This window comes from Cherax quadricarinatus, chromosome 9 (assembly GCF_038502225.1).
Source record: "Cherax quadricarinatus isolate ZL_2023a chromosome 9, ASM3850222v1, whole genome shotgun sequence".
In the NCBI taxonomy this organism is placed as follows: Eukaryota; Metazoa; Arthropoda; class Malacostraca; order Decapoda; family Parastacidae; genus Cherax; species Cherax quadricarinatus.
This window is the reverse complement of record NC_091300.1, coordinates 61,201,414-61,229,329: the sequence shown is the minus strand read 5'-3', so window position 1 is coordinate 61,229,329 and position 27,916 is coordinate 61,201,414. Positions and strand designations below refer to the sequence as shown.

Genomic DNA, 27,916 nt, shown 5'->3' with positions numbered 1-27,916 from the left:
CACCTAATCTTTTTGTTATCCTCATAACCTTACTCTTTCCTGTATTCACTTTCAATTTTCTTCTTTTGCACACCCTACCAAATTCATCCACCAATCTCTGCAACTTCTCTTCAGAATCTCCCAAGAGCACAGTGTCATCAGCAAAGAGCAACTGTGACAACTCCCACTTTGTGTGATTCTTTATCTTTTAACTCCACGCCTCTTGCCAAGACCCTCGCATTTACTTCTCTTACAACCCCATCTATAAATATATTAAACAACCACGGTGACATCACACATCCCTGTCTAAGGCCTACTTTTACTGGGAAATAATTTCCCTCTTTCCTACATACTCTAACTTGAGCCTCACTATCCTCGTAAAAACTCTTCACTGCTTTCAGTAACCTACCTCCTACACCATACACCTGCAACATCTGCCACATTGCCCCCCTATCCACCCTGTCATACGCCTTTTCCAAATCCATAAATGCCACAAAGACCTCTTTAGCCTTATCTAAATACTGTTCACTTATATGTTTCACTGTAAACACCTGGTCCACACACCCTCTACCTTTCCTAAAGCCTCCTTGTTCATCTGCTATCCTATTCTCCGTCTTACTCTTAATTCTTTCAATAATAACTCTACCATACACTTTGCCAGGTATACTCAACAGACTTATCCTCCTATAATTTTTGCACTCTCTTTTATCCCCTTTGCCTTTATACAAAGGAACTATTCATGCTCTCTGCCAATCCCTAGGTACCTTACCCTCTTCCATACATTTATTAAATAATTGCACCAACCACTCCAAAACTATATCCCCACCTGCTTTTAACATTTCTATCTTTATCCCATCAATCCCGGCTGCCTTACCCCCTTTCATTTTACCTACTGCCTCATGAACTTCCCCCACACTCACAACTGGCTCTTCCTCACTCCTACAAGATGTTGGTCCTCCTTGCCCTATACACGAAATCACAGCTTCCCTATCTTCATCAACATTCAACAATTCCTCAAAATATTCCCTCCATCTTCCCAATACCTCTAACTCTCTATTTAATAACTCTTCTCTCCTATTTTTAACTGACAAATCCATTTGTTCTCTAGGCTTTCTTAACTTGTTAATCTCACTCCAAAACTTTTTCTTATTTTCAACAAAATTTGTTGATAACATCTCACCCACTCTCTCATTTGCTCTCTTTTTACATTGCTTCACCACTCTCTTAACCTCTCTCTTTTTCTCCATATACTCTTCCCTCCTTGCATCACTTCTACTTTGTAAAAACTTCTCATATGCTAACTTTTTCTCCCTTACTCTACTCTCTTTACATCATCATTCCACCAGTCGCTCCTCTTCCCTCCCGCACCCACTTTCCTGTAACCACAAACTTCTGCTGAACACTCTAACACTACATATTTAAACCTACCCCATACCTCTTCGACCCCATTGCCTATGCTCTCATTAGCCCATCTATCCTCCAATAGCTGTTTATATCTTACCCTAACTGCCCCCTCTTTTAGTTTATAAACCTTCACCTCTCTCTTCCCTGATGCTTCTATTCTCCTTGTATCCCATCTACCTTTTACTCTCAGTGTAGCTACAACTAGAAAGTGATCTGATATATCTGTGGCCCCTCTATAAACATGTACATCCTGAAGTCTACTCAACAGTCTTTTATCTACCAATACATAATCCAACAAACTACTGTCATTTCGCCCTACATCATATCTTGTATACTTATTTATCCTCTTTTTCTTAAAATATGTATTACCTATAACTAAACCCTTTTCTATACAAAGTTCAATCAAAGGGCTCCCATTATCATTTACACCTGGCACCCCAAACTTACCTACCACACCCTCTCTAAAAGTTTCTCCTACTTTAGCATTCAGGTCCCCTACCACAATTACTCTCACTTGGTTCAAAGGCTCCTATACATTCATTTAACATCTCCCAAAATCTCTCTCTCTCCTCTGCATTCCTCTCTTCTCCAGGTGCATACACGCTTATTATGACCCACTTCTCGCATCCAACCTTTACTTTAATCCACATATTTCTTGAATTTACACATTCATATTCTCTTTTCTCCTTCCATAACTGATCATTCAACATTACTGCTACCCCTTCCTTTGCTCTAACTCTCTCAGATACTCCAGATTTAATCCCATTTATTTCCCCCCACCGAAACTCCCCTACTCCCTTCAGCTTTGTTTCGCTTAGGGCCAGGACATCCAACTTCTTTTCATTCATAACATCAGCAATCATCTGTTTCTTGTCATCCGCACTACATCCACGCACATTTAAGCATCCCAGTTTTATAAAGTTTTTCTTCTTCTCTTTTTTAGTAAATGTCTACAGGAGAAGGGGTTACTAGCCCATTGCTCCTGGCATTTTAGTCGTCTCATACGACACGCATGGCTTACGGAGGAAAGATTCTTTTCCACTTCCCCATGGACAATAGAAGAAATAAAGAGGAACAAGAGCTATTTAGAAAAAGGAGAAAAACCTAGATGTATATATATATGCATGTGCGTGTCTGTGAAGTGTGACCAAAGTGTAAGTAGGAGTAGCAAGATATCCCTGTTATCTAGCGTGTTTATGAGACAGAAAAAGAAAGAAATTGCTCTTATACAAGTAATTTGTAGCTAAATCTTTGGTGTTTGGATACACTACTGTATTAATCTTTGTTAAACTTAGATTTTATATGATGATATTGCAACTTTCTTAGGACACCTTAAGATTGCCAAGAGGCAAGATGTTAATAAATTTTAATCTGAAAGTAAGAATATGATTATTATTTTTGTAGACATGAAGTGTTTATTAACAGACAAATCTTTGCAGATGGCAGCAACAGTAACCAGCAGTATGTGCAAGGTAAGAGTTATTCTTTGTGTTGAATCGTTAACCCTTCAGGGCCTGTCCCATATATCTATGGCTTTGAAGCCTGGGTCCAATCTGTAGAACTATGGTTTGAGCTCACCTCGCTCAGATAAGCCGTAAGTGGTAAATTTGGGCCTAGATATGAGAGAATACATCTACAGTGGACCCCCGGATTAAGCCATCATCGGAATAAGTAATTTTTGGAATAAGTTAACGTTTTTTCGTCAAAATATTGCTCGGTGAACATCACTGAACTCGGTACAAGTCATTCGTCCAGAACGTATCCATGCAACCTGAGTAGCCCTGACACTCCATGTACAGCCAGTGTGCCATTGTTTACCAGCCAGTGAGGACGATCCCACGTGTTCATAGGATACATTAGGTATTATTCCATTTTTTTAGTGCTTGTAACTGCTAAATAAGCCACCATGGGTCCAAAGAAAGCTTCTAGTGCCAGCCAGCACTTTGATGAAGGGCTGAGAGAGGGGAGAATGTGCCTTTTTCAGTGATTCTGCAATATGTATGATACTAAAGCAGCAGGAGTATGTCATATTGAAGGACTATCTTGTCCTGTCTCCCAACACAATTCCTAACATATGCCAGAAACAGACCTCTCTGGAACACTTTTTTAAGTGACAGGGGTCCAGTGACTCTCAAGCTGGTCCTAGTGACATTAAAAAACAAAGAAGGGAATTAACCCAGGATAAGGACTTGGCACCTGGAGTCCTTATGGAAGGGGATTTCCCTTCCAAACAGTTGTAAACTCCTCCATCCTCTCCTCTCCTTCCGTCTTCCATGCATCACCATGTTTTCAATAAAGGTAAGTGTGATGTTATTATTGTTGTATTCGTCATGTATCAATGTTTTCTGTGTAGATAAATGTATATTTCATGTAGAAATATACATTTGGGTGTCTGAAACAGATTAATTGGATTATCATTACAGTGGACCCCTGACGTACGATGTCCCCAACCTACGTTAAAACCCACCCGTGACGCTTTCCAGTGAAAAAATTTGACCCGACGTACGTTGAAAAACTTGACCTACAGCATTCGTCCAGTACGTGTCCACAGGTCTGTCTTCCTGAGCGTGCCTCAGCTGGCCTGCCTTCAGTTAGTGTGCCAGTGTTTACAAGCCAGAGTGATCACTCCCATGCATACATTCAGAATATTTTGTATTATTTCAGTGTTTTTAGTGCTTCTAACTGCTAAATAAGCTACCATGAGGCCAAAGAAAGCTTCTAATGCCAACCCTGTGGTAAAAAGGGTGAGAAATACTATCGTTCCACGGTCAGCTGCTGCTGCACCATGGTCAGCTGCTACTGCTGCTGTAGCACCATCAGTTGCTGCTGCACCATTGTCAGCTGCTGCTGCTGCTGCTGCTGTAGCACCGTCAGCTGCTGCTGTACCATGGTCAGCTGCTGCTGTAGCACCGTTGTTGGTGTGGCTTATCAAGAATACCGAGAAACAATTAACCTCAGAGGGTTAGCCACCCAGGATAACCCAAGAAAGTCAGTGTGTCATCGAGGACTGTCTAACTTATTTCCATTGGGGTCCTTCATCTCGTCTCCCAGGATGCGACCCATACCAGTCGAATGACACCCAGGTGAACAGGAAAAAATGCCTGGTACTAGTTCTCATATTGGTGAATTTAAGGCCAGCAAAGGTTGGTTTGAGAGATTTAAGAATCGTAGTGGCATACACAGTGTGATAAGGCCTGTTCTAGAAGAAAATGCCAAACAGGACCTACATTACTCAGGAGGGAAAGGCACTTCCCTGACAGTGTCTCATCAGTCATTGCTGCATCTTCAATAAAGGTAAGTCATTTATTCTTCACTTAGTAGAGTAGTACATGCACAGTACATATTATGCATGTACTACTCTACTATTGTGCATGTATCCTTCTTTTTGTGTGTACGAAAATATATTTCATGTGGTAAAATTTTTTTTTTCACACTTTTGGGTGTCTTGCATGGATTAATTTGATTTCCATTATTTCTTATGGGGAAAGTTAATTTATCCTATGATCATTTTATCTTATGATTGGCTCTCAGGAATGGATTAATATTGTAGGTCGGGGGACCACTGTATTTCTTACGGGGAAAATTAATTCGGAATAAGTCAGGTTCGGGATAAGTCACTTTCTAAAGAACGAATTAATTATGTAATCTGGGGGTCCACTGTATATGGTAAATGTGCACCACAAAACAAATACTGCAGCACTCAGTTCATAATGAGAAAAAAAAAACTGCGACTGTTTTTGGATTAAAACAGCGACTTTGTGTTTTTTGTATGTTTTTTACAGTTGTATTCGTGATTTCTTGGTTTCATTTGATAGAATGAAAGATATATTACAGAAATAGAGATGAATTTGATTAATTTTAGTAGTGAAAATGGCTTGAAGGTGAGCTCAAATAGTGGAAATGTTGAATTTTTCCAATGTTCAAGAATAAACAAATGATGTCACACGTCTAATACACATCAGCTGGTGGGTGTAATTTACTTTCACGAATGCGCTGATATTATTTATACAATTACGTATTACAATTTTTTGGGGTGTGAATAAAAATTCATTATGTGAATAAAAATCAAAATGAAATTCATTTATAAAGCCTGAAAACATAACTAATGAACAGAAGAAATATTACTTAATCCTTTGACTGTTTTGGTCGTATATATACGTCTTACGAGCCAGTGTTTCTGACGTATATACTCAATAATTCTAGCGGCTTCAAATCAAGCGGAAGAAAGCTGGTAGGCCCACATGTGAGAGAATGGATCTGTATGGTCAGTGTGCACCACATAAAAAAAATCCTGCAGCACACAGTGCGTAATGAGAAAAAAAAACTGATCGTTTTTTGGATTAAAACGCCGACTTCGAGGTGTATTTTCGTATAGTATTTATCAATGTATTTGCGTTTTCATGATCTTAGGTGATAAAATGGAAAACATATTACAGAATTAGAGATGATTTTCATTACTTTGACGATGAAAACGACCTTGAAACTGAGCTCAAAGTAGCGGAAATGTTCAATTTTTACCAATGTTCAGGAGTAAACAAATCACCCCACACGTCCAAGACACGTCAACTGGGGAGTCTAATATTCTTTCACTAGTGCACTGATATTATTTATACCATTTTTACAGTAATGCAGTAGTCTGCATAACAGTAAATTTTGTATTTTTTGTATGAATAAAAAATCATAATATAAAGCAGTAATATAAGACGGGCCTAGAGATGTGACTAATGAACAGAGGATATGTTATTTTAGTGCCAAGAATGTCTACCTTGTTTATTCTGGACCCTATTTTGAAATTGGCATCTTTTTTAGTTTGCGTGAAATTGGCCAAATTGCCATTTTCTGACCACAATATTGGGTAGTCCAAATTGGTAAATGGGAAGTTTCTTGTACTCAGCAGATAGATAAAATGGAATTCTAAAGAAATAGCTATGAGTTTGGTCAACTGGAACAACGGAATTGGCTGAAAATAGGGCTCAAAGTCGGCAAAATCGCCGATACGCATATGTCGCCGAGACCGCTAACTTTGCGGGAGCGTAATTCCATGAGTTTTCCACCAAATTTCAAACTTTTGGTGTCATTACCACCGGGAAAAGATTCTCTATCATTTCATAAGAAAAAATAATTTTTTTTTTTTCAAAAATTTAGCGACATAGAATGACAGTTTCACCATCATTCGCTCCATCACTGTCTTGCCAGAAGGGTGCTTTACACTACAGTTTTAAAACTGCAACATTAACACCCCTCCTTCAGAGTGCAGGCACTGTACTTCCCATCTCCAGGACTCAAGTCCGGCCTGCCGGTTTCCCTGAACCCCTTCATAAATGTTACTTTGCTCACACTCCAACAGCACGTCAAGTATTAAAAACCATTTGTCTCCATTCACTCCTATCAAACACGCTCACGCATGCCTGCTGGAAATCCAAGCCCCTCGCACACAAAACCTCCTTTACCCCCTCCCTCCAACCTTTCCTAGGCCGACCCCTACCCCGCCTTCCTTCCACTACAGACTGATACACTCTTGAAGTCACTATGTTTCGCTCCATTCTCTCTACATGTCCGAACCACCTCAACAACCCTTCCTCAGCCCTCTGGACAACAGTTTTGGTAATCCTGCACCTCCTCCTAACTTCCAAACTACAAATTCTCTGCATTATATTCACACCACACATTGCCCTCAGACATGACATCTCAACTGCCTCCAGCCTTCTCCTCGCTGCAACATTCATCACCCATGCTTCACACCCATATAAGAGCGTTGGTAAAACTATGCTCTCATACATTCCCCTCTTTGCCTCCAAGGACAAAGTTCTTTGTCTCCACAGACTCCTAAGTGCACCACTCACCCTTTTCCCCTCATCAATTCTATGATTCACCTCATCTTTCATAGACCCATCCGCTGACATGTCCACTCCCAAATATTTGAATACATTCACCTCCTCCATACTCTCTCCTTCCAATCTGATATCCAATCTTTCATCACTTAATCTTTTTGTTATCCTTATAACCTTACTCTTTCCTGTATTCACTTTTAATTTTCTAATTTTGCACACCCTACCAAATTCATCCACCAATCTCTGCAACTTCTCTTCAGAATCTCCCAAGAGCACAGTGTCATCAGCAAAGAGCAACTGTGACAACTCCCACTTTGTGTGATTCTTTATCTTTTAACTCCACGCCTCTTGCCAAGACCCTCGAATTTACTTCTCTTACAACCCCATCTATAAATATATTAAACAACCATGGTGACATCACACATCCTTGTCTAAGGCCTACCTTTACTGGGAAATAATTTCCCTCTTTCCTACATACTCTAACTTGAGCCTCACTATCCTCATAAAAACTCTTCACTGCTTTCAGTAACCTACCTCCTACACTACACCATACACATGCAACATCTGCCACATTGCCCCCCTATCCACCCTGTCATACGCCTTTTCCAAATCCATAAATGCCACAAAGACCTCTTTAGCCTTATCTAAATACTGTTCACTTGTATGTTTAACTGTAAACACCTGGTCCACACACCCCCTATATTTCCTAAAGCCTCCTTGCTCATCTGCTATCCTATTCTCTGTCTTACTCTTAATTCTTTCAATAATAACTCTACCATACACTTTACCAGGTATACTCAACAGGCTTATCCCCTATAATTTTTGCACACTTTTGTCCCCTTTGCCTTTATACAAAGGAACTATGCATGCTCACTGCCAATCCCTAGGTACCTTACCCTCTTCCATAATTTATTAAATAATTGCACCAACCACTCCAAAACTATATCCCCACCTGCTTTTAACATTTCTATCTTTATCCCATCAATCCCGGCTGCCTTACCCCCTTTCATTTTACCTACTGCCTCACGAACTTCCCCCACACTCACAACTGGCTCTTCCTCACTCCTACAAGATGTTATTCCTCCTTGCCCTATACACGAAATCACAGCTCTCCTATCTTCATCAACATTTAACAATTCCTCAAAATATTCCCTCCATCTCCATTTAATAACTCTCCTCTCCTATTTTTAACTGAAATCCATTTGTTCTCTAGTCTTCCTTAACTTGTTAATCTCACTCCAAAACTTTTTCTTATTTTCAACAAAATTTGTTGATAACATCTCACCCACTCTCTCATTTGCTCTCTTTTTACATTGCTTCACCACTCTCTTAACCTCTCTCTTTTTCTCCATATACTCTTCCCTCCTTGCATCACTTCTACTTTGTAAAAACTTCTCGTATGCTAACTTTTTCTCCCTTACTCTACTCTCTTTACATCATCATTCCACCAATCGCTCCTCTTCCCTCCCGCACCCACTTTCCTGTAACCACAAACTTCTGCTGAACACTCTAACACTACATTTTTAAACCTACCCCATACCTCTTCGACCCCATTGCCTATGCTCTCATTAGCCCATCTATCCTCCAATAGCTGTTTATATCTTACCCTAACTGCCTCCTCTTTTAGTTTATAAACCTTCACCTCTCTTCCCTGATGCTTCTATTCTCCTTGTATCCCATCTACCTTTTACTCTGTGTAGCTACAACTAGAAAGTGATCTGATATATCTGTGGCCCCTCTATAAACATGTACATCCTGAAGTCTACTCGACAGTCTTTTATCTACCAATACATAATCCAACAAACTACTGTCATTTTGCCCTACATCATATCTTGTATACTTATTTATCCTCTTTTTCTTAAAATATGTATTACCTATAACTAAACCCCTTTCTATACAAAGTTCAATCAAAGGGCTCCCATTATCATTTACACCTGGCACCCCAAACTTACCTACCACACCCTCTCTAAAAGTTTCTCCTACTTTAGCATTCAGATCCCCTACCACAATTACTCTCACTTGGTTCAAAGGCTCCTATACATTCACTTAACATCTCCCAAAATCTCTCTCTCTACATTCCTCTCTTCTCCAGGTGCATACACGCTTATTATGACCCACTTTTCGCATCCAACCTTTACTTTAATCCACATAATTCTTGAATTTACACATTCATATTCTCTTTTCTCCTTCCATAACTGATCCTTCAACATTACTGCTACCCCTTCCTTTGCTCTAACTCTCTCAGATACTCCAGATTTAATCCCATTTATTTCCCCCCACCGAAACTCCCGTACCCCCTTCAGCTTTGTTTCGCTTAGGGCCAGGACATCCAACTTCTTTTCATTCATAACATCAGCAATCATTTGTTTCTTGTCATCCACACTACATCCACGCACATTCATGCATCCCAGTTTTATAAAGTTTTTCTTCTCTTTTTTAGTAAATGTCTACAGGAGAAGGGGTTACTAGCCCATTGCTCCCGGCATTTTAGTCGCCTCATACGACACGCATGGCTTACGGAGGAAAGATTCTTTTCCACTTCCCCATGGACAATAGAAGAAATAAAGAAGAGCAAGAGCTATTTAGAAAAAGGAGAAAAACCTAGATGTATGTATATATAAATGCATGTGCATGTCTGTGAAATGTGACCAAAGTGTATGTAGGAGTAGCAAGATATCCCTGTTATCTAGCGTGTTTATGAGACAGAAAAAGAAACCAGCAATCCTACCATCATGCAAAACAGTTACAGGTTTCTGTTTCACAGTCATCTGGCAGGATGGTAGTACTTCCCTGGGTGGTTGCTGTCTACCAACCTACTACCTACTATTTAAATTTAATTGTAGATATAGCTTTGAGTAAATACAGTCACAGGAGAATTCTTCTTTAATGGCTCATTTGATTCTGGTTGCCAAGAATATTCCTCACCCACTACCTTAAAGTCACTCTTATTGAGGCTGCTGCTCTATAGAACTTACACTTCAATGTTCAGTGGTATCCTAGAAGTGCCTCATTATCTCCCAGACTATCCTGTTCAGTTGCAAGATGAGACTATCAACTGCAGCCAAAAGTCACCACTCAGCAGACCATGATCCACAGTTGTTAATATTCATGTGTTTGAGCACGCACGCACAAACCAGGTCCAGGAATATGCTCAGAAAACTCTTCAGCTTGTATTTCACACGCTTATTGTAAATACAGGTGCTCTTCGACTTAATATGGGGTTATGTTCCAACAAACCCATCATAAGTCGACAATATTGTAAGTTGAATATGAATACATGATAAATAAGTAAATAAATAACTACTGTGACTGAATAGGTAAATAAATAATTACTGTAACTAAATACCAGTATTGAGGAGTAAATAAACAAATATAAATTATGGACTTGCTGCCTTCATGCTGGTAATTATCTTAAATTTCATCTCCAAAGTAATTGCTTTTGCACATCGTAAATTTGAAATGTTGTAAAGCTAGCAGTCGTAAGTTGAGGAGCACCTGTATAATGAATTCTGCAGATTGCAAAGCAGTTGTTAACTGTCGTTTGTCAGCAGCAAGAAGCTGCGTGTTGTATGTCCTCTCTTCAACTAGAACAACTGTTCTTCACTGGGTGTTCCAGTTGACCTTCACCACAGTACTTCAGGCAACACACTCAAGGATTCCTTCCATACAACAAGAAACAGTTGGTTTTAGTTCCTGATCAAGTCCAATATGAAAGTCTAACAAGAGTACTAGATATATCAGATTTTATGGTCTCTAGCAAAATATTTAATACATATTGATCACAAATTGTTTCAGAAAATGGGTGGTTTTTATCCAGAATGTCCTCGTTTTTTAAGATTATAAGAATTTAGTGCTTCCCCTTAGCCCTTAAACTGTCCAAACATAGATCTGTGTCCACATGCAGGGGAAGGGGGCTCCGAACATAGATCTACTTTTTTTTTTTTACATGCTTTCAAATGGGGAAAATCAAGGTCAGAGTGCTACGCACGTGAACGTAGATCTACGTTTGGACATTAGTTAAGTGGTATATGACACCTACTGGTGTAGAGCTTTATAGTATCTATGATAAGTATCATCTCATGTTCCTCAACAGAGAAACAAAAGATGATAATTTATTTTTCCATTAGTTTGGTGGTGTATGACCCTTACCGGTGTAGAGCTTTATAATAGCTGCAATAATTATCATCTTGTGTTCCTCGACAGAGACATCCTAGATGTTCAGTACTTCGACCCTCTGTTTACGAAGAGAGAGGCAGCCATCACTCCATTAGATGAGAGCATCCTGGCCACTATGGAACAGACAGCCTTCAAGGACTTCTCCTACACCAACCCCAACATTACTGACTGATCTTGGCCCTCCTCAGGAAAAGTAGGGTAGCTTCAGTACCTTAAATCAAGAACCTTTCGGCAGTAACAAGCGGTCATCACCACACTAGACGAGAGTATCGTGTCTAATGTGGATCGAACGGCCTTCCAGGATCCTCCTTCACTAACCCCAACATTACTGACTGATCCTGCTACTCTCACAAAGAGTATGGCAGATCCATCATCTGAGACAGAACAAAGAGACCTAAAGGAGTCTAGAAGAGGCCCACTAGAAATTATTTATAGATTCTAGATCTCATTCTGGCACTACTAATAACTCAATAGTACAAGTGGGAAATATCCACTAGTCTTATAACAGCCTAGAGGAGTCTAGAGTATTTTATCTAGTAGGGAAGACACTGAGGCTCCTTTCTCACTGATATAGGTAACTAGCAATGAAATGCTGTTCTAATATAATTACCAAAGTTGAGAGTTCCTCAGGTCTATCTTGGGTTATTGAGAATTTATGCTCAGAATCTGGTAGTTAGCCAGCACAACTCTTGAAGAATTGCAGGAGATACATAAGAATTCAGAGCAGGAATTGGAATTGATTTGTAATGGTAGATGGTATTGGAATACTAACAAACTGTTGCTGATAAACACAAGCAAAAACTGTAATCTCTGTTCAAGACAATGTTTCACTTGCACAAGCATACGTGGTAGATTATACCTGTCGCACCACCGGGTATGTTCCATCAAACTTGAAAAAAACTGCTGTGCAGGCAAAACATTGTCTTATGAACTGGAACTGGCTTACCAGTAATCCTGGATTGAGAAGCTAAGCGAGGTCTTGGTATCAGTGGATGATCCAACTAGGCTGGCTTTAATACACACAACACATTAAGTCAGTGGAGCAGACAGCAGCTACACTCACATTAATAGATATAAACAGAGAGGCTATATTTCTACTGTTCTTAGTAGATATTTGTATTAGTATTAATTATGCATATAAAAAAGTGAGATTGAAGATATAGGTTATTATTATTATCACACTGGCCGATTCCCACCAAGGCAGGGTGGCCCGAAAAAGAAAAACTTTCACCATCATTCACTCCATCAGTTATTGCAAATGCTTAAAAGATCTGACTCTGTAGACAGGCAGGAGGGCACTGCTACACAAATAACCCGCACATAGAAGAGAGAAGCTTACTACGACGTTTCGGTCTGACCTGGACCATTTACAGAGTCACACTCAACATAGGCATTATCAACATATAACAGAAGGTTGTAAATGGTGTGGTGCCAACAACAGTGAGGAAGAGACAGGGTGCAGAATAAGCCATTATCAAGATAACATTTTACTTTATGTAGAGCTAATCCATGTTTCACTGTGTAAAGTCTTATCATGTCATAGTTCATTGTGTAGACCTTATCATGCCTTGTTTTAATCTGTGTAGAGCTTTATCATGTCTCACTTTATGTAGAGCTTTATCTGTAATACAGAGGTTTTAGTTAGCACACAATTATACACTGGAAGGTAAAGTAGAAGTGAGTTTCCACCTTAAGTTCAAGAAGTATATATATTAACTGGAGTCTCTGTATGACACGATGAACCTCTACAAACACCAAAACGTTATCACAATAAATGCTTCTCTGGCAAATTGTCTTTTTTTTCACTAAGTTTTTAATGTATGTTCTTGTTGTCGCTTAAGAGGCATTCTGTGGGACTTAACATTGCCCTCTCTGTTCTGAAGGGGACTCTCAGGGGATCTTACTTCCATAGGAGGAAGTTCTCAGAAGTAGGTTCCACCCCTTTTGTGGGAGAGTGGGAATTTATTGGGATTTTTCAGGGAGACTCCAAAGATGATCTACAACTATTTAATAGTGATCCCTTTCTCCTGCCTTGTGGAAGCCACTGAAAATTCCCCAATGGAACTAGAGGAGGAATCTATAGTCCTTACTTGTGGGGAAAATTGGGAGTGCCTCCCCACTGGGACAAGGAAGATCCCCATTACAGACAGCTTGGAAACTTACTCACAGAGGCCAGATGACTGTAGAGGTTTCTATGAAAACTTGGCCTCACTGTAGCAAGGCTTTGTGAATGAGTTGTACTACACCACAACACAGCTGTCACCCCACAACCATTCTCCCTCAGATGCTACTAGCTAGGTGTCTGTCTTAGCTGTGGCCTTGTTGGGTGCTGGTCAGTACCAGACAACAAAGATTCTCTTCCCTTCAGACACTTCTATAGGTTTTCCAATCAACATTTCAATAGGTATGTGTCCATTTACGTCAGTGGAGCAATGAGTCTTAATCAGCGGTTCTCAGACTGACAATGATGGACGTCAAGGAGTCCAGGGCAACATTTTAACAGGTCCTCGGTGTATTATAAAAAATTAAGAAATTTGCTAGAAATTTTGAGGATTTAAACATAAATAATGAGGCACTGAACAATGTTTTGTTATTTTAATGCTTTGCGAGTAAAAAAAGGGGATTAACTTTGACTTTAATGGTTCTTCAATTATTATTATAATCAAGGGGGAAGTGCTAAACCTGGAGGATTATACAGCGCCTGGGGGGGGGGGGGACGTGGAAGGCATTCAGGCTTAATTCGGGGAACTGGAGCACAGATCTAATTCCCTAAATCAAGAGCCCCTTGCCAACATCAAGGAACCTTCCTTGAGGGGAATGGTTCCTCAAGGGAAATAGTTAAAGTAGTAGGAGAACCACTGGACTAAACGCAGTGCTGACAAAGTCCACTGTGTAAAGATGAAGCTAAACCACATGTCAGTCCTTCCTTCACCATTATAATATTGTCACTCAGCACTGGTACAGTAAAGAGAGTATGAAGAATGACTCAGCACTGGTATAGTAAAGAGAGTATAAAAAAAAAACCATACCACGGGCGGGATTTGAACCCGCGGTCAGTCTCAAAACTTCAGACCGTCGCGTTAGCCACTGGACCAGCTAGCCACAGTAAGATTCATCCAACTAGGTATATTTCTACACCATAGGAAGGTTAGCATAGGCACCACTGTGACCACAAATGCAAGTTTTCACAGACGAATCTCCAGCTAGCATGGCTGTGACGAACTCTAGCTCAAGTCCCCTCAAAGCCGTTAACATGACTCACGAAATCGTAATGATACGATTGCAAACAAACCGTACCATGGGCGGGATTTGAACCCGCGGTCAGAGAGTCTCAAAACTCCAGACTGCGGGTTCAAATCCCGCCTGTGGTATGGTTTGTTTGCAATCGTGCCATTACGGAGAGTATGAAGAGTGACTCGGTACTGGTACAGTAAAGAGAGTATGAAGAGTGACTCAGCACTGGTACAGTAAAGAGAGTATGAAGAGTGACTCAGCACTGGTACAGTAAAGAGAGTATGAAGAGTGACTCAGCACTGGTACAGTAAAGAGAGTATGAAGAGTGACTCAGTACTGGTACAGTAAAGAGAGTATGAAGAGTGACTTAGCACTGGTACAGTAAAGAGAGTATGAAGAGTGACTCAGCACTGGTACAGTAAAGAGAGTATGAAGAGTGACTCAGCACTGGTACAGTAAAGAGAGTATGAAGAGTGACTCAGTACTGGTACAGTAAAGAGAGTATGAAGAGTGACTCAGCACTGGTACAGTAAAGAGAGTATGAAAAGTGACTATATTATGATGAGTTTTCTTCAGAGTTCTTGAAGATATGATAGAGCTCAAAACACTACCATACTAGTAGACACCATACTGTATCTGCCCTACTAGTAGACACCATACTGTATCTGCCCTACTAGTAGACACCATACTGTATCTATCAGTAGACACTATATTGTCTCTTCCATTCTAGTAGACAAGTCACTACTGTCACCTTGCTGTCTGACTGATACTAGGAGTGTCTGGTGCCTATCATTCTAGTAAGCACCAGTCAACCCATGATAATCCAAGAATGTCTGAAGCATTCTTTAGCTTTATCTACGGTGAGTTGTCATAGTTATGTTCTTGGGGCTTTTCTTCACTCCATGAATCCTGCCATTGGTTATGAAGCCTTTGACATATTTCTAACATTTGTCATTCTCATTGTCTTCACACCAAGTGAGACCTATTTTGTTGTTTGACATAAGCAAGACAGCAGCTGGCTGCACACAACATGAATCTGTCTTGACACTTAAGCTTTTCTCAAATTATATGTTGTATGAAGTCAATGTTTGGAGGTAGTGATGTGACCTGTAGTATTTAAGCCCTCACCATCCTCATGAGAAATATGAAGACTATTGGTAGCATGATCATGAGCCATACTTCTCATGGTGGAACCATCAGGGCAAAGGTCTGGCAGGGTTTCCCTAGCCTTTTCCTCCCAAATTCTGGGACTTGGTTCCCCCCAAACTAAATGTTCCTCACTGTGCATCATTGTGGTGGTGAGGTACTATCGGATGGTTAGTGTTCAGTGTGCAGCATTGTGGTGGTGAGGTACCATCGCACAGCTGGTGTTCAATGTGCATCATTGTGGTGGTGAGGTACCACTGGACAATTGGTATTCAGTGTGCATCATTGTTGTGGTGAGGTACCATCAGAAGGTTGGTGTTCAGTGTGCATCATTGTGATGGTGAGGTGCCACCTGAGGGATACCTCTTCAAAAAGCAGGCTGTGGATGTATATTCATGTAAAAGAAAGCAATTTGAGTGTGGCAAATCCAATGAGCCTATTCTGAATTAAACTCTACACTAGTGAGGGAGACCTCTAGGCTTAAAATTGAATGTAACATGAGTTAGAATTTACAGGCAAGATTATTAGAGCTCAAACAAGAGGTGTAGTACAGGAGGTTCATGTAGTTTCCAAATTTAAGGTAAGATTTTTAGAGTTTGATCAAGATGTCAGCTACAGAGTTAGCACTGAAACAGATTAAAAAAATGAGATAATATGGACTCAAACTTGTAGTATGGCTTCTGTGTAAATACAACTGATTAACTGAATTCTTTTCTTGATTACCATTTAAAAAAAACTTTGTAGGCACAGAATACTCAAGTTATATGTAAAAATCACTTAAGTTTGCATAGCTGATTTCCTTCCCTTCAACACAAGTTGGGATTGTCTTGTTCCTTTCTCAGTGTCATCAAAGTATTTTGGATCTTTTTTCTCACATCATCTCTATTCTGGACATTCAACATGGCACCCAAGAGGAATATCAGTGATGCTAGAGGTATCAAGCAGAATATAATAATCAGCTCCAAGGGTACTGAAGATGGAAACTTTAAATATGCATATGTGAAGCATAATGCTTGTATGTTTTGTCTGGATGAATTTGGTAGGGTATGTAAAAGAAGAAAATTCAAAGTGAATATAAGAAAGAGTAAGGTGATGAGGATAACAAAAAGACTGGATATCAGATTGGAGGGAGAGAGTATGGAGGAGGTGAATGTATTCAGATATTTAGGAGTGGATGTGTCAGGAAATGGGTTTATGAAGGATGAGGTGAATCACAGAATTGATGAAGGGAAAAGAGTGAGTGGTGCACTTAGGAGTCTGTGGAGACAAAAAACTTTGTCCGCAGAAGCAAATAGGGAACGTATGAGAGTATAGTTATACCAACACTCTTATATGGGTGTGAAGCATGGGTGGTGAATATTGCAATGAGGAGAAGGCTGGAGGCAGTGGGGATGTCATGTCTGAGGGCAATGTGTGGTGTGAACATAATGCAAAGAATTTGTAGTTTTGAAATTAGGAGGAGGTGCGGGATTACCAAAACTATTATCCAGAGGGCTGAGGAGGGGTTGTTGAGGTGGTTCAGACATGTAGAGAGAATGGAACAAAACAGAATGACTTCGAGTGTGTATAAATCTGTAGTGGAGGGAAGGCGGGGTAGGGGTCAGCCTAGGAAAGGTTGGAGGGAGGGGGGTAAAGGCAGTTTTGTGTGCTAAGGGCTTGGACTTCCAGCAAGTATGTGTGAGCGTATTTCATAGGAGTGAATGGAGACAAGTGGTTTTTAATACTCGACGTGCTGTTGGAGTGGGAACAAAGTAACATTTATGAAGGGATTCAGGGAAACTGGCAGGCTGGACTCGAGTCCTGGAGATGGGAAGTACAGTGTCTACACTCTGAAGGAGGGGTGTTAATGTTCCAGTTTTATAACTGTAGTGTAAAGCAACCCACTGGCAAGACAGTGATGGAGTGAATGATGAAAGGTTTTCTTTTTTGGGGCCACCCCACCTTGGTGGGAATCGGCCGATGTATAATAAAAATAAATAAAAATAATTCACCATACATACAATTAGACAGAACACAAGGAAATGTTAACAAGTGTAAAGACTAAGAAGAAAACAAGGAAAGTGTCCCTACTTAATACTCAGAAAGTAAAACACAAAACTCTCATTTACAATACTGCAGAACATTGCTTAAGGAGAGTGTTTACAACAGTATGTTTGTGTGACTATTTGAAAACATTAGGAAAGACAATCAACTTCATAATACAAGGTGTGGAGTCAAGAGTACAGCAGCTGATCATATTGCCATCCTCTTCAAGGGGGGCTCCTTGGCGTGGTGAAGAGGCTCTTGGTCTGAGGAATTAGACCTATCGGTCTTCTTCCTCAGACCGAACCTAATTACCCCCCAATCTCCCCTCCCCTATCCCATCCTCCCCATCCTCCCCTTTTTCCTTTCCTCCTCCTCCTCCCCACTCCTCCCTTTTGCCCTTCCTCTTTTTGTCCTTTGGGATTTCTCCCACAGGCGCGCTAGTTCCTGGGTAGGAGAAAGGTTACCGGGGTCCATCCCATTCCGTTGAGGTTCTTGGCGGTGGCGTAGTTTGCCGTGGAATCTGGATCGCCTGGGGATGTTCCGATCCCTCTCCGGTATCCCGGAGTAGCTTTGGGTGTCTTTCGGGCGACGAGTGTATCTCTGGAAGCCACCTTTCGGATTCCGGGGGTGGTGGCCGAAGGAGGTATGCTTTGTGGCGGATATCCAGCCGCCCTCTCTTTTGTCCACCGAGGTAGCTCGGCAGATGTGAGGTTGCTATCCCGGATTGTTAGTTTACTAGCATGATGGGTAGGGTATGGCACGGGTTCCATGCTGCATCTGCGCTACTTGCGGTGCTGAGGTCCTCTTGGGCGCGGAGGGAGATTTCTGGCCCTTTCATTCCTCCTAGGACCTATCCCTCCCCGGTCCCCCCTTTTTTTTTCTTTTTTTTATTTTTATTTTCTTTTCTTCTTTCTTTTTTTTTCTTAAAAACAAAAAGAAAGAAGTAACCTAAACATGGCAGCCCTAGTCCATGAACCTGGTACCCCCGGGCCCCTTCTTGATACCGCACCCCGTTCTGACCCCGCCTCGTCTTTGGACCACTCTTCAGACATTCCTCATGCCTCTGTACCTATTGCCGGTGCTGTTTCCTCACCCGCTTCAGGTACTGAGGCCTCGACTGACTCCTTCGATTTATCAGACCTTCGCTCTCCTCTGACTATGTTTCCGGCCTCTCCCTCTACTGTACGGCAATTTTCAAATCGCCGACCCGTTCCACGTCGGACCAACTCTGGTCCCACGCCTAAACGTCAACGACAATTACCTGCTGATGATACTTCTCCACCTTCACCTTCTCGTTCTTCTCAGAAACGATCGACACGTCCTTCACTACCTTTCCACGCTCAGTTTCAGACTGAACAGTGGACTAAATTCTTCACTTTACGACCAACTTCCTCTACTGCCTATCTTTCTGACCATAGTATTGGCAAGGCACTCCTACGCCATGTTGGTAAAGATATTTCTTTTCATGCTCTTAAGAGCGGTACGCGCATCATTACCGTACAGAATGCTACCCAGGCTCGTGAGCTCTCTCGTCTTTCCCATATAGATACTGTTCCTGTCACCCTTGAAAAACATCATTCCCTCAATTCTTGTAGTGGTACCGTCATTCTGCCCCATACCATAGTTCAACAAAATTTCCAGACATGTGGCACCGACATTCTAGAACAGCTGGAACTCCAAGATCTCCCAATCCTCAAGGTAGACACTTACGTTCTTCCTGCCCGTGGGCGGAGAAGATACCCTAGCAATGTGGCTCGTTTAACTTTTGACAGCCGAGAACTCCCATCCTCAGTTTATATAGCAGGACATCGGTTACAAGTTCGAAAGGTGATCCCTACACCACAACAGTGTAGAAATTGCTGGCGATTTGGCCATCCAGCGAAATATTGCAGATCTATCGCCGAATGCCCAGTCTGTGGTGCCGATGACCATTCTAATACGTCTTGCAATCGATCTCCCTCTTGCCTTAACTGTCATGAGGCTCACCCTTCGTACTCTCGCCGTTGTCAGGTCTATTTAAACGAGCGGGAAATCCGTTACCTCAAAGAGACAGAAGGTCTCCCTTATGCCATGGCAGTTTCTCATCTCCGCCTCCAAGGGAGACTCCCACGTGTTTCTTATTCCCGTGTTTCAAAACGTCCCCCCACTTCTAGTATCCCATCTTCTACACCCACCTCTGTGGTTACCTCTCCCATAATCACTCCTGTATCTAATCCTTTTGCTGTCCTCGGCTCAGACGTCCCTACTTCAACGCCTCAGTCTAATCTCGCTTCTTCGAGTTCTCTCTTACAAGCCTCAGTATCGACGAGACCTCGTACGACACCTCCTCCCAATCGTCCCTCTACTTCTCAAAAGTCAAAAAAAGGTCCGGTAACACCTCCTACCCATCTTCCACCTCCTCATTTTACCCTCCCTGTCTCTGTCCCTAGTTCTTCCCCTCTCACTGGCTCAGTTACAAGTGCAGAGGTTCACCCTCCTCCTCGTAATGTACCTTCCTCCCCTGTTCCCTCCCAAGTTTCTTCCTCTTCTGCCACCTCCCAGGTTCCTGTCTCTTCTGTCCCCTGCCACGCTTCTCCAGTTCCCTCCACCCTTTCGCCCCCCCCCTACCTTGGTACAGTCCAATACAGTTCCAATCTTTACTCATCCTCCCCCTACCATTCCCAATATTGTCTCCCATACGACATCTCTGAATTCCGAAACACTTGAAGCAATCTCTGAATATATTGCAGAGACCAAACCATCAATGGACACTGATCCACCTTCCGCTCTTTCTCTCTCCTCTACTCCATCTGCGCAACTCCTTTCTTCACAGCGCACCGTTCCTTCGCTGCTTGAACATTTTCCACTGCCTCCGCATGTGGACTTTTCTAACCCTTCTAGTCTGTAGGAACCCTTACCTGCGGATTTCAAGTATCTTTATCATTGCCAATCATGGCCTTTTTACAGTGGAATATACGCGGCCTCAGGGGTAATCGGGGTGAGCTTCAGATGTTACTCTCCCAGTTTGCCCCTGTTGGTGTTTGCTTACAGGAACCAAAATTACACTCTGCTGTTATTTCTCACATCTCAGGCTATAATTTATTGTATTCTTCAGATCCTTTTCCTGATGGGACCTTTAATGAAAGTGCCCTTCTTCTCCGCACTGATATTCCGTACCATCAGCTATTTGTTCATACTTCGCTGCATTACACAGCAGCCCGTATCCACTTACATAGGTGGTATACGCTCTGTTCTTTATATCTCTCTCCTTCTCGGGCATTATCTATTCCGGATTTTGCCTTCCTTGTTTCGTCATTACCACCACCGATTCTGTTACTTGGTGATTTTAATGCCCACCATTTCCTCTGGGGGGGGTCTCACTGTGATTCCCGTGGAATTCAGTTAGAGGCTTTTCTTGCCACCCACCCCCTCCATGTTTTAAATACAGGTACTCACACCCATTTTGATCCTCGGACTCATACTCTCTCTTGCATCGATCTCTCAGTTTGCTCTTCCTCCGCCGCATTAGACTTCACTTGGTCTGTTCTCCCGGACTTACATGACAGTGATCATTTCCCAATCATTCTTACTTCCCCTTCATATTCGCCACCTCTTCGCACCCCACGCTGGCAATTTAATCGGGCAAATTGGAACCTTTACTCACACCTGACTGTTTTTAAAGAGGTTCCTTCTTCGTCCTCCATCGATGAGCTTTTACACCTCTTCTCGTCCTCCGTTTTCACCGCAGCTTCTCATTCTATACCCCAAACTTCGGGCAGGCATTCTCAGAAATGCGTGCCTTGGTGGTCTCCTGCTTGTGCTCGTGCAGTACGTTTGAAACGCGCTGCATGGGGCAGGTACCGGTACAATAGAACCACAGAGCGACTCCTTGATTTTAAACAGAAGCGTGCGATCGCTCGCCGTGTCATCCGTGACGCTAAACGCACTTGCTGGCGAGATTATGTCTCCACCATCACCTCTGCTTCCTCTATGAGTGCAGTCTGGAAAAAAGTACGAAAACTGAGTGGTAAATATTCTCCTGACCTGGCTCCTGTTCTGCGGGTTGCCGGTGTTGATATAGCAAACCCACTAGATGTTGCCAATGAAATTGGCAATCATCTGGTCCGTATTTCTCAGGGACTCCATCTATGCCCCTCATTTCTTTCCTCAAAGTCTGCCAGAGAGTTAGCACCCTTGGACTTTTCTTCTCTCAGAGAAGAACAGTATAATGTGCCTTTTACACTTCAAGAACTGTAGGCAACACTCTCAGCTTGTCGATCATCGGCAGCTGGGCCCGACGACATTCATATTCGTATGCTACAACATTTACATCAGTCAGCCCTTGCAGTCCTATTACGCCTTTACAATCTTATTTGGTCACAAGGAGTTCTTCCACAGCTGTGGAAATCCGCCATTGTTCTCCCTTTCCGCAAACCAGGCACTACGGGACATGAAACCTCCCACTATCGTCCCATTGCTCTTACCAGTGCAGTTTGCAAAGTAATGGAACGCCTAGTAAATAGACGTTTAGTGTGGTATTTAGAGACACACAACAGTCTCTCCACTCGTCAATATGGCTTTCGTAAGGGACGTTCTACCATAGACCCCTTACTACGCTTGGATACGTATGTTCGTAATGCCTTTGCGAATAACCACTCAGTTATTGCCATATTTTTTGACCTTGAGAAGGCATATGACACAACTTGGAGGTATAATATTTTAGCCCAAGCCCACTCCTTAGGCCTTCGAGGCAATCTACCATCCTTCCTTAAGGACTTTTTAACTGACAGGCATTTCCGTGTTCGGGTTAATAATGTGCTCTCCCCGGACTTTATCCAAGCTGAAGGTGTCCCCCAGGGATGTGTTCTGAGCACAACACTTTTTCTCCTTGCTATTAATGATTTGGCCTCTAGTCTTCCATCAAATATTTGGTCATCACTCTATGTTGATGACTTTGCTATTGCCTGTGCAGGCGCTGATTGTCACCTCCTTACAGTTTCTCTCCAACATGCAGTCGACCGTGTTTCCAATTGGGCCACCACACGTGGGTTTAAATTTTCCAGCACTAAAACCCACCAAATCACTTTCACTAGACGCTCTGTCATCTCCGATCATCCTTTGTACCTCTATGGCTCCCGTATCCCTGAACGTGATACAGTCAAGTTTCTAGGCCTTCTCTTTGATCGTAGGTTATCCTGGAAACCTCACATTACCTCTCTGAAGGCAACTTGTCACAGCCGGCTGAACCTTCTTAAAACCCTTGCTCATCTTTCGTGGGGAGCTGATCGTCGAACCCTCCTTCGCCTACATTCCACCCTTATTTTATCGAAACTTGATTATGGTGACCAGATCTATTCAGCGGCATCTCCTGCTACTCTCTCTAGCCTTAACCCCATTCATCACCAAGGATTACGTTTATGCCTTGGTGCTTTCCACTCTTCCCCTGTCGAGAGCCTCTATGCAGAAGCGAACGTTCCATCCTTATCCGATCGCCGTGATGCCCATTGCCTGCGCTACTATGTACGCTCTCATGATCTCCACAATCCTTCCATTTATAGAATGGTCACTGATATTAGTAGACATTCTTTATTTGTTCGACGCCCCTGTTTACTCCGTCCCTTCTCTCTTCGCCTTCATTCGCTCTTGTCTTCTCTTCAACTACCACCTTTCTATGTACATGTAGCATCTCACTTTTCCCTACCCCCCTGGGAAGTTCCAGCTGTTCGAGTCTGTTCTTTCTCCCTCCCTTGCTCGAAAGCCCAACTGTCTACGGTCGCTTCCCGCTCTCTTTTTCTTGACCACTTTCACTCTCATTCTCATGCCATTGCTGTGTACACAGATGGCTCTAAGTCTTCTGACAGCGTAGGATTCGCAGCAGTGTTTCCGGACAGCGTCGTACAAGGGCATTTACTATCTTCGGCTAGTATTTTTACTGCTGAATTATATGCCATCCTTACAGCACTTATCCGTATTGCATCTATGCCTGTGTCATCTTTTGTGGTTGTCTCAGACTCCCTTAGTGCTTTACAGGCTATACAAAAATTTGATACACCTCACCCCTTAGTCCTCCGTATCCAACTTTGGCTACGCCGCATCTTTACCAAGCATAAAGATATTGTTTTTTGTTGGGTCCCTGGTCATGTTGACGTACAGGGCAATGAACAGGCAGACACTGCTGCGCGGTCAGCAGTACATGACCTACCAGTTTCTTATAGAGGTATTCCATTTACGGACTATTTTGCTGCAATATCTTCCCATCTTCACACCCGTTGGCAACAACGTTGGTCTACTATGCTCGGCAACAAACTTCAGTCTATTAAACCGAGTATAGGTCACTGGCCGTCTTCTTATCACCAATGTCGAGGTTGGGAGACTACTCTCTCCCGTCTTCGCATTGGCCATACTCGTCTTACTCATGGATATCTCATGGAGAGGCGTCTTGCTCCTCTGTGTGAGAATTGCCAAGCTCCATTATCAGTCAGCCACATTCTGTTGGACTGCCCACTTTATCAACGAGCACGCAGAATTTACCTCTGTCGTCGTCTTCGCTCCGCTGCTCTCTCTTTACCTTCCCTTCTCGCTGATGGACCCACCTTTCATCCGGACTCTCTCATTGACTTTTTGACAACGACTGACTTACTTCACAAATTCTGATACCTTCAGCCCTTTCTACTTCAATCTCTTGCTACCTTCTACCCCCGTACTATCCCCTGCCCCGCTGTTTTCTGTAACCTGCTGATCATCCCCCCTCCCTTCTGCCATCCAATTCCCTTGCTTCCTTCCCTACCCTGCAGCGCTGTATAGCCCTTGTGGCTTAGCGCTTCTTTTTGATTATAATAATAATAATAATGGATGATGGTTCCGAGACTGTTGCGCCAGAGTAATGGCATAAATTTAACATTGCAGATGTTCTTGTGTAAATGAAGGGTAGGGTTAATTATGACCTTCAGTGGTGAATAATTTATTTCATTTTCCCCTAAGTAAGGATGGAGGTAGGTTGAGGAAATTGTGGATCTGGCAAGAACCAAGTTATGAGGAGTTTGAAGATGCAAATGAAATGCTGCAAGAGGTTGACAAAGAGGGAACTGCCTGAGGAACCAAATTCATAAGAAAGAAGCCAATAAAAAATAGTATGATTAAGAAGAACTTGAAGATAAACTACTTAACACTGTAGGAGCTACTTGAGGAAATCCTGGATATTGGTAAAATGCTTGAATTGTCACTTAAAAAAAATCTTGAGAAGTGTGGAAGCATTGTTCTGAAGAGGATTTTGGAGTAAACAATGATGCCTTACCATATTTTAACAGTCCCTTCAATAGTATATACAGTAGAACCTCTACTTGCGAGCGTGTCCACGTGCGAGTTTTTCCAAATACGAGCAGTCGATGGGTCGATTTTTTGCTTCCATACGCGAGCAAAATTTCCACAAGCGAGCAGACCTCAAGGCAGGTTCCTTGACACTGGTGAGGGGCTCTTGCTCTTGATCTCGGGAATTGTATCTCACTTGTTTGTTGGACTATCTTATTGAAACTTGGGCAATGTATGACGGAAAGATGCTTCTTAACCTACACCAAAAATGAAAGAAATCTAAGCATAAATGTGGATGAATGGTTCAAAGAACTGACATGTTGTTAAATTAGACACATGTGCAACTCTTGGGTATCTTTATTGAGGAAACGTTTCGCCACACAGTGGCTTCATCAGTCCATACAAAGGATAAACTTGAACAGGAGGAAAATGAGGCAATCAGTCCCTCAGCCTTGAGTCGATGTGGTCAGTCCATCAATCTTGAATAGAATACGGCATATGAGCGGAGAAGCAGCTTGCCTAACCCTTGGGCACGACCTACTTCCACACTGGACAAATGTGACACCACCTATGGCTGCTACACCTCTCCTGCCATACGGTTTATAAGCTGCTTCTCCGCTCATATGCCGTATTCTATTCAAGATTGATGGACTGACCACATCGACTCAAGGCTGAGGGACTGATTGCCTCATTTTCCTCCTGTTCTTCAAGTTTATCCTTTGTATGGACTGATGAAGCCACTGTATGGTGAAACGTTTCCTCAATAAAGATACCCAAGAGTTGCACATGTGTCTAATTTAACAACTAAGCATAAATAATGGAGTTCACTTCTCAGCAATTAGCCAACCCATAGTGGTAATTTTGAATGTTTTTTATGGTTGTATTCTAGTTTTTTTGGTCTCATTTGATAGAATGGAAGATATATTACGGAAATAGATACAATTTTGATTGCTTTCATGATGAAAAGTGCCTTGAAATTGAGCTCAACCTAGGAGAAATGGTCCATTGCTTAGCTGTTTCAGAGTAAACAAATGACGTCGCTGTCCATTCCAATATGCAGCCGTGAATGGGTTGACATATTTATACAATTATTGCAATAAGGAATAACAGTAAATCTTATATTTTTTGTGTGAATAAAAATTACAAATAATTTATATAATAATAATAATAATAATAATAATAATATGTATAATAATACACCTACCATCCGACTTACGACCACTTGACTTATGACCGTGTTTTTTATGCCAAATTTCTGGGAAATAAACAACTATTTGTGTTGTACACAGTGTTTATCCTAAACCTTACAGTATAAAATACAGTACTAAGAACATAAAAAGTAAAGTAAAACATGAAATACCAAAACAAAACAATAAAATAGCCATTACAAAAATGTTTTGTTGATATTCAGTAGTAAAGTTCGACTTACGACCATTTCGACTTACGACCGGTTTCTCAGAACCAAACTCGGTCGTAAGTCGGATGGTAGGTGTAATATGAATAATAACAATATGTATAATAATAATAATAGTATAATACAATAATAATAATAATATAATGTATAATAATAATACATATATAATAATGTACTACATATAATAATTATAATAACAGACGGCTTCAAAAGGCCGTCACTAGATGGCAGTGTTTACCACAACAAAGAGGGAGCGGTTGTGGCCACCTCCACCTGTTACATAATGACGTATTTTATTCATTTTAAAGTATATATCGTGTTTCTATGTTAGTTATATTGTTTGTTATGTCATATTAGATGAACTGTGATAGATAAATAAGCTGTATAGATGATATTAGCGAAATTATTCATGAAGTATTTTGCCCGGTGTCCAGACAAACTCTCGTCCACCGCCGACACCGCCCATACCACTACATGAATGACATATTTTATTAATTTTAGAGTATATATCAGGTTTCTATGTTATTTATATTGTTTATTATGTCATATTAGATGAAGTGAGATAGATAAATAAGCCATAGAGTTGATATTAGTGAAATTATTGAAGTACAGAATTCCACTGGAACAGATTAATTGCATTTCAATTAATTTAAATGAAGAAAATTGACTCTGCAAATGAGCAAATCCAGTTGCAAGCAAGGTCATGGAACATTAAACTCGCAAGTAGAGGTTCCACTGTACTATATAAAAAATGAAATTAAGACTACATATTTAATTATTACCTAGGTAGTAGGTTGGTAGAAAGCAACCACCCAGCGAGGTACTACCGTCCTGCCAAGTGAGTGTAAAACGGAAACCTGTAATTGTTTTACATATTTTCTGTCTCATAAACATGCAAGATTTCAGGTACGTCTTGCTACTTCTACTTGCACTTAGGTCACACTACACATACATGTTATTTATATTATTTATTTATTTTACGTCTTTGCAAACAGTACATTGAGATTTTGTATTTACAATAGTGGGTTACAATGCAAAGACAGTAGAGATGTGAAGACGATGTAATCAGTCCATCACCCTTGAAGTTGTAGAATTTGAGGTTGTCAGTCCCTCAGCCTGGAGAATTTCAGCTGCATAGTCAGGAACTATCTGAAGATCAAGCGACAGTGCAGAGACTTAAATACTAAGCGACAGTGCAGAGACTTAAATACTATCGGAAGGAGAGGTGCAGAGTAGTAGTAGTAGTGAGAATGTAGCCACTGAGAGGTCATGTCCCTCTCAGATCCAACAATTCTCACTTGAAAAGGTTGTCCAAGGTATTTTCTGTACCAAGATGCCATGTGTTGCAGTGTCTGACAAGATGAACATCAAAATGGTATACAATACCGACAGGTTGGTAGGTAAGACACATAGGCAACAG

General features: G+C 41.6%; 2 protein-coding genes across 4 annotated transcripts in view; one reads left to right on the top strand and one right to left on the bottom strand.

Moving 5' to 3' along the window:
* The window catches only part of LOC128686057 (uncharacterized), a 185,255-nt gene extending 172,075 nt beyond the window's left edge, over positions 1 to 13,180 (top strand). The window contains exons 15-16 of the mRNA XM_070083448.1: positions 2,823 to 2,855; positions 11,418 to 13,180. The gene's annotated coding sequence lies outside the window, so the exon portion shown is untranslated. The remainder of the gene's footprint in view (positions 1 to 2,822; positions 2,856 to 11,417) is intronic.
* LOC128698386 (uncharacterized) overlaps positions 1 to 27,916 on the bottom strand; it is a 98,868-nt gene that overhangs the window by 14,949 nt on the left and 56,003 nt on the right. For 2 of the 3 annotated variants that reach the window (XM_070083445.1, XM_070083446.1), the window contains exon 9: positions 24,090 to 25,339. The exons of the other annotated variant lie outside the window; for it this stretch is intronic. The gene's annotated coding sequence lies outside the window, so the exon portion shown is untranslated. Of the gene's footprint in view, positions 1 to 24,089; positions 25,340 to 27,916 lie in introns of those variants that run through there. 3 annotated transcript variants of the gene reach the window in all.